The sequence below is a fragment of the Bidens hawaiensis genome, unplaced genomic scaffold (assembly GCF_021521415.1).
Source record: "Bidens hawaiensis isolate Kalapana, Puna unplaced genomic scaffold, B.hawaiensis_p1.1 tig00014233_1, whole genome shotgun sequence".
NCBI classification, from domain to species: Eukaryota; Viridiplantae; Streptophyta; class Magnoliopsida; order Asterales; family Asteraceae; genus Bidens; species Bidens hawaiensis.
In genome coordinates, this window is record NW_027492227.1 from 400,263 (window position 1) to 407,365 (window position 7,103).

The following is a 7,103-nucleotide window of genomic DNA, read 5'->3' on the forward strand; positions in this document are numbered from 1 at the left end:
GAACCGCCTATCATCCACAAACCGATGGGCAAAGCGAAAGGACTATTCAAACGTTGGAAGATATGCTTCGCGCTTGTGTGATCGATCTAGGTGGAAGTTGGGACGACCACTTACCCCTAATGGAATTCTCGTATAATAATAGTTATCACACAAGTATTCAAGCTGCACCATTCGAGGCATTATATGGACGAAAATGTCGAACGCCTGTGTGCTGGTCTGAAACCGGAGACAATCAGTTGTCTGGACCTGATATTGTCCAAGAAACAACAGACAAGATTCTCTAAATCCGAGAACAACTTAAGACGGCACGTGACCGCCAAAAGAGTTACGCCGATGTTCGGCGTAAGCCGTTAGAATTTAATGTCGGTGACAAAGTTCTGTTGAAAGTCTCGCCTTAGAAAGGCGTTGTTCGCTTCGGTAAAAAAGGAAAACTGAGTCCTCGATTCGTTGGACCTTTTGAGGTACTCGAACGAATCGGCATTGTTGCATACCGATTGCGACTGCCCGAGAAAATGCAAGGAATACATGATGTGTTCCACATTTCGAATGTGCGTAAGTGTTTGACCGATGAATCTTTGGCTATGCCATTGAAAGACGTAGAAATAAACGAAAATTTAAAATTCGTAGAACGTCCAATTAAAATTGAAGATTCGAAAACATAGAAATTGAAAAGAAGAACTTTGAAAATTGTGAAAGTTAAATGGGTCTCGCGTAGAGGGCCCGAATATACTTGGGAACTCGAATCAGAAATGAAAAAGAAATATCCCCAACTATTCTTGTAAAGCAATCTCGAGGACGAGATTTGTTTCAAGGTGGGGAGGATGTAACACCGTGAAAATTTCGAGTTCAAAGTATCAACTTTCCAAAGTTTATGGACTAAAATTTGCCAAAATCCAAACTTGAGGGTTTAAATTGAAAATTCTGATTTCCTGACCCATCGCGCTACGCAATGAGTCAGAGGAGAACCCCATCGCGCACCGCGATGGGGTACCTGACACATTGTGACATGTGTGCCACGTGGCACACAGTGGCACCACGTGTCACCACGTGGCAACACTGCCGCCACGTGGAGCGGCGCCAGCCACGTGTTAACACGTGGCAGGTCTACGCTGTGCGTCAGCAGAACTATATCGCGGTACGCGATAGGTCTGCTGAGGGACCCATCGCGTACCGCGATGGGAACCAATTTGAGGCCTATAAATAGCGGCCAAGGGAATATCATTTCCACATCCCACATCTGCTCTCTCACTTCTCTCTAGCCTCTCTCACATCCCACATCCCACATCGTTTGTGTACCAACGTTTCCTTTAGAAATTGTGCCACCCTCCACCCACATACCAAGAATGTGTTGTTGAAATGGCAATGAATCTCGATAAGCGTGTCAACGAGTATTGAAGTTTGGTGTACTCATTTGACGATCGAGAAGTAAAGCGGCGTCGGAGTGCTGCTCAAGTCCTTAGGATTTCGGTGCGCCACTAAGGTTAGGCGTAATATCGAATTCAATATAATTGAATATTGTATTCAAAGCTTTGTCCTTAAGTTGATGTTATACTCGATACCTCGATAAAAGAAAAGAAAACATAACAAAGAAATGAATAAAAGTATTATTATTGAATATTGTGAATTCATATATATGTGTGTAAGTATATATGATTATATTCTTTGTTATGAAATTATTATTTAATGAATAAAGAGTAATCTTAAATAATAAAATAAAAGATTACGTTTCTTGGAGAAGAAGAAACGTCGAGTTTTGAATATAAACTAAAGGTTTATAATTTACTTTTAAACAAGAGGTTTCCAAGTAAATAAGAATTGAACTAGAGGTTCAATCGAGGATTGAGATATAAGACTAAAGCTCTTAAGCCGGATCGTGTATCCGACTAACAAATATTTATACTCCAACTATAGGTTCGAGATAAAGAAAAGGGAAAGACCCTTGGACGGTGAGTGAAGCCGATCCTAAAGAGATAAGGTGAATACGCCCCCAAACTTTTAAACTTGTTTTCAAAATGAGTCAACTTGTTATATGAAATTGTTTACAAGGAACTATATGTTCCTAAAACCATTATAACTATGGGTATAAACCTAGCCCTCAGGCTGTGGTATACATATGTCTGGATCCTTACATAGGTGGTACTATGCGATGTATGGGCATGATCGCACCACCCTTGGTCGTAGGACGCTCTCCTGCAGGGAGTACGACCGTATGTGTATATTTACGGGTACTTAATGAAGTCGAACGCTGCGGTGTTTGTTAGGTGACCTAGTGTAGAGGCTCTAGTTTATAATGTGTTATTTGAATTTGTTATTCCTAAGCCACGTTGGGCCGAGGCAGGCGTAGTCTCGAGGGGTAATAAAGTAAAAGAGTTATTTTTGCGTCAGCGTGTTCACCAGCATTCGTTGCTGACGTATTTTCTTACATTTTGCAGGTGAACAAGTTTAGCACTTTGAGTGTCGAAGTGCTACTAATATCCGATGGCTCGGATTATTCTGTAATAACTTAATATGGTGGTTTGTAAATTATAAACACATAAATTTTTTGTAATAACTTAAACGGGTATTTTATAATCCCGTCTTTTGAATGTATACATATAAATTACACTTTCGACCCTTAAAGTTTTATATGTATTCCGTAAATTAACATAACTCTGATTTATTTACAACTACGATACCAACTGTTGGGTCACGCTCCTAGGCCTTAGATGGGGTTGTGACAATTACCTTTTATTTTTTCAAATTCACTCACTTTTTAAACATTCATAACTTTTTAACATTGTTTATAAGAACATTGTATTGAATCCTTAATAGGTAATTTATAAAAAAATATATCATGTAATAAATTTATGAACGTGTAACAAATTAGGGAACTTTCAAAAAGTTAACAACTATAGGTTATATCAAGACAGAATTACAAATTTTGTCCTTAAAAAAACTAAGTTACGGTTCGTGTCATTTTTTTAGTTTCTTTGCAGGTTTGCAGGTGGTGCCCTTTAAACATTTTTTTCATACACGTTATGTACTTTACGTTAACTGAGTTAGAATAACTCACGTGAGTTAGAAAAACTCAGCTAAATACCCTCACGTGAGGCGCATGTGAGGGCATTTTGCCTTTTCGTCTACACCTGCAAAAAGTTTATCACCCTCCCACCACTTGCAAAACCCTAAAATCCACCACCAACCCCACCTCCGGATTCCGGCCACCTTCTTCCGTTTCCGGCCACCTATATAATCTCGCACCATCTTCTTCTTCCTTTAGGTACGCTCGAAAACCCTAATTCGATCTTACCAAATTTTCCATCAAATCACCACCAATTTCCAAAATTGAACCCAGTTTCCTTCAATTCAACACCTCCATTGCAAAACCCAGTTCTCAATTTCACCAACAATAGAAAATCAGTTGCTGGCGTCAACTCCGGGCAAGATCAAGTCTGATCGCCGGACTTTCCACCAGTGTTACGCCTCCACAAGCACCATGTTCTTACGGGCTTTGTTCTTAATCGCCTTAACGGCGTCGTATTTAAGCTTCTTAGCCTCCGGTAACAAGTACTTGTTCCGTGGGGCCCACTAGGAGAAAAAGGTTCTTTCCTCGGCGGAGATTCGCCGGAAAAACAGCTTGTCGGTTTTGGTCACCGGCGCCGACGCTCGTTATGCTGAAGAAGAACACGACGAGATTGGAAGCTGTTGTGTCACGTTCCGTACAGTTATAGGATACTAATGATAATGATAATAATAAATTGAAATCAGATCTGAAGATTAAGAAGAATATACGAAAGTGAAGGTGAATATTGGAAGCTTGGAATTAGGGTGATGATGATGATGAATGATGAATGGGTGTAATCGAGGGTGAATTTAAAAACCCAGCAAGAATTTCGTCATTTTTGGAATTAGGGTTTGGGTTTGATGGGGACAAAAAGTTGCAGGTTTGGTTTGGTTTCTTTAATTTATGAGAGAGAAGAAAGAAAGATACAGAGGCAGTGTGAAAAGACAAAAATGCCCTCACATGCGCCTCACGTGAGGGTATTTAACTGAGTTTTTCTAACCCAGTTAGCGTAAAGGATATAACGTGTAGGAAAAAAATGTTTAAAGGACACCGTCTGCAAAGAAACTAAAAAAAGGACGTTAACCGTAATTTGACTTTTTTTAAATGATAAAATTTGTAATTCTGTCTTATATCAATTTTACCCCCCCCCCCCCCACCCCAACCATTTCACACTTAAAAAATAATATACCGTCCTTCTTTATCATTTCTATTGATTTGTTAATTTGAGAGTCCAAAATCCTTCTTGCACTTTATTTCGATATAGGTTGCTTCATTAAAGTTGGGACAATTTTAATTAGAACTGCAATTAAAAAAAGATATTTGCAAAAGGCACAAACCCTAATCTCGTTCATTGAATGTTTTCATCGTTTTGTCATTCGAAAGGCATTGCTGGTTCTCAAAATTCTCATGATCGTCATACTAAGTTCCTATCAAATTATGCTGTATCCAATTTAATTTTTATGTTAACTATCGAAATAATTTGATCTGAAAGTATATCACATGGCACACAGTTTACCTAATATAAACATTTAATTTTTTTCGTTCCTTCTTTCCTTACCATGTTTTTCTTCTTTAAATTAACCATAAAGTCAAACAGATCACTAGAGTTTGGTTTAGAAACTTCTTCACACTTTCACAACTTTGGGTTTAAAGGATTCACAAGAAATCCTTCATTATTAATTTACTCTAAATGGTATTACTTTTTTTAAACACGTTCGTTTATGATGATGACATGATTTGCGCTACTAATTATGGTCACACCATCATCATCATTGTTTTAGCACTAATAGGTCTTAATCCTTTTGACTAATTTGTTGGTGTAGAAGTTATGCCATCAACCTTAAGTATCTTACCTTCTAGAGAATATATATATATATATATATATATATATATATATATATATATATATATGGAGGTTTTAAAGGAAGTGGATCTCTTTGACACTAAACCACTTTATCTCTTAATGTTATCATTGTTTATGTTGCAAACGACAATGTGGCATTCTTGGACCCGATCAAGTATATTCAGGTTATCAAGGCTCTTTATTATATCATATATAATATATGTTGTCTTGTCCTAGCATCATTTTGGTAGTTATACAGTCTCTCGGTACCGATAAAAGATGCTGTGAGTTTCATCAAAAGCCCCAGCTGAAATAATATCAAAGCAACACTCTTGGTGCTACTCTTGTCTTAGACGCCCGTACAAAACACGTACATGCACTTCCACTTTATTATTAAAAAGGTTACATAGCTAGGACATCTTCATATCCACTAATTCTACTCACTATCCAATTGCATATGTATTTATACCGACTGGTTGTTAACTTACTGGTTTCTCTTTCCATATATGAATCATGCTCGAAGTGGCCTGACTTTGATATTAATGGTACCTAACTTAATATTGATATGGTATGTAATCTAAGAATTAATTTTCCTTTCAATGGTTTATTAACATCCATAATATATTCTTCAAATATAAGTTGTACCCATATTTAAACCTCAAATTAAGTTTTATTATAGTAAAATATCATCATCATCATTATCATCGTACTCAGTATATCTCACCAATAGCAAAGCTATAGCAGGGTCTGAGTATGGTAAGATGTAGACAACCTTACCTCTACCCTATAGGGATAGAGAGGCTGCTTCCGGTGAGACCCCCGGCTCAATAGTAGTTTTGCATTATAGTAAAATATCGACTATGCTTATTCAATATAATATTTTCTTTTTAGCAAACTATAATTTCAGAAGTTTCGGTTAAAAAAATAACACTATAGTTTTGCTTCTTCTTAATGTTGTCGCAATCTTGACTGTTAAAAATGTTTGATCAACGGTCTACTCCCCGGATTGCATAGAAGAGTGAAGAAAAATGGGAAGTCGGGAGTGGTCCGTGGGTTCTCATCTGATTTTGGGGAAAACATGAGAAATTGGGGAATTCGGTAACACTCTTTGCCCTCTTAACCAAATTTAAATTAAACCATACAAAACCACATAATGGGATTAATAATAATAATAATAATAATAATAATAATAATAATAATAATATTTCTTCTGTTCTTATTTCAGCTGTGTACTCTAGTAATTCCATTAAATATAGTTTCACTGTTTGACTATGTGTTGATTTTTTTGAGTCAAAGATTAATGATGAACTCGTATTATTATTATTGTTATTATTTTCAAAACCTAATTAATTGATGTAACAACTAATGATATTAGTTTTTCTCCCTTCGTTTTTAATTTGTGGTGTTTCAACCTTTTTTTTAAATGTCGTTTTCATTTTAGAATATGATAACAAATAAATAACCGAAGTTTGCTGATGCTTCCCACCTTATTTTCACAAAGTTACTTCTCATTTACAGTCGATTGTCTTTGTCAATAAAAATGAATGTTAGGGCTATATCGTTAATTACATTATTAATATAAATTATTATCGATTAATGGATTAATAAGATGTCCATTATTTAAAGTCTATGCTAGTAAACGCTTTCCCATACACTTTTAAGACGTTCTATTATTCAGCCAAGTAACTTATCCCTAACATAAGAAAATAACACCAAATGGAACACATAATATCGAAATAATAAACCAACATGCTTATTCAATGAACCAAGTGTTATGATTAGATTTAGAATCATATAAAACAGTATTTAGCACATCAGATTAAAATACAAATATATATCTTGATCATGATCTTAATTCTTACACCATCAAACCATCTTTAACAAAAACGATTATCTTTGTGTCTAAGGTTTTTATTTGTGTTGTTTGTGTATCGTCCATTTTTGTATTCATTTTTTGGCTTTAAAGTGATATTGTTCCTAAATGATTTTTTTTTCACAGCTAGCAAGATGGAGCCAACAAACATTACCATGTTGAACCAATTGGATGTTCTTAGACTATCCACTATGGTGACCATTTCTCACAACCGGTTGCAAGGTGGCACAAAATGACAAAAAAACATTTTAATTAAATAATTGTAAATTCATTTTTGTCCACAACCGGTTGCAACCTAGGTTGTTCTAGCAACCTAAGTTTGCAACCAAACTTTTACATCTAAC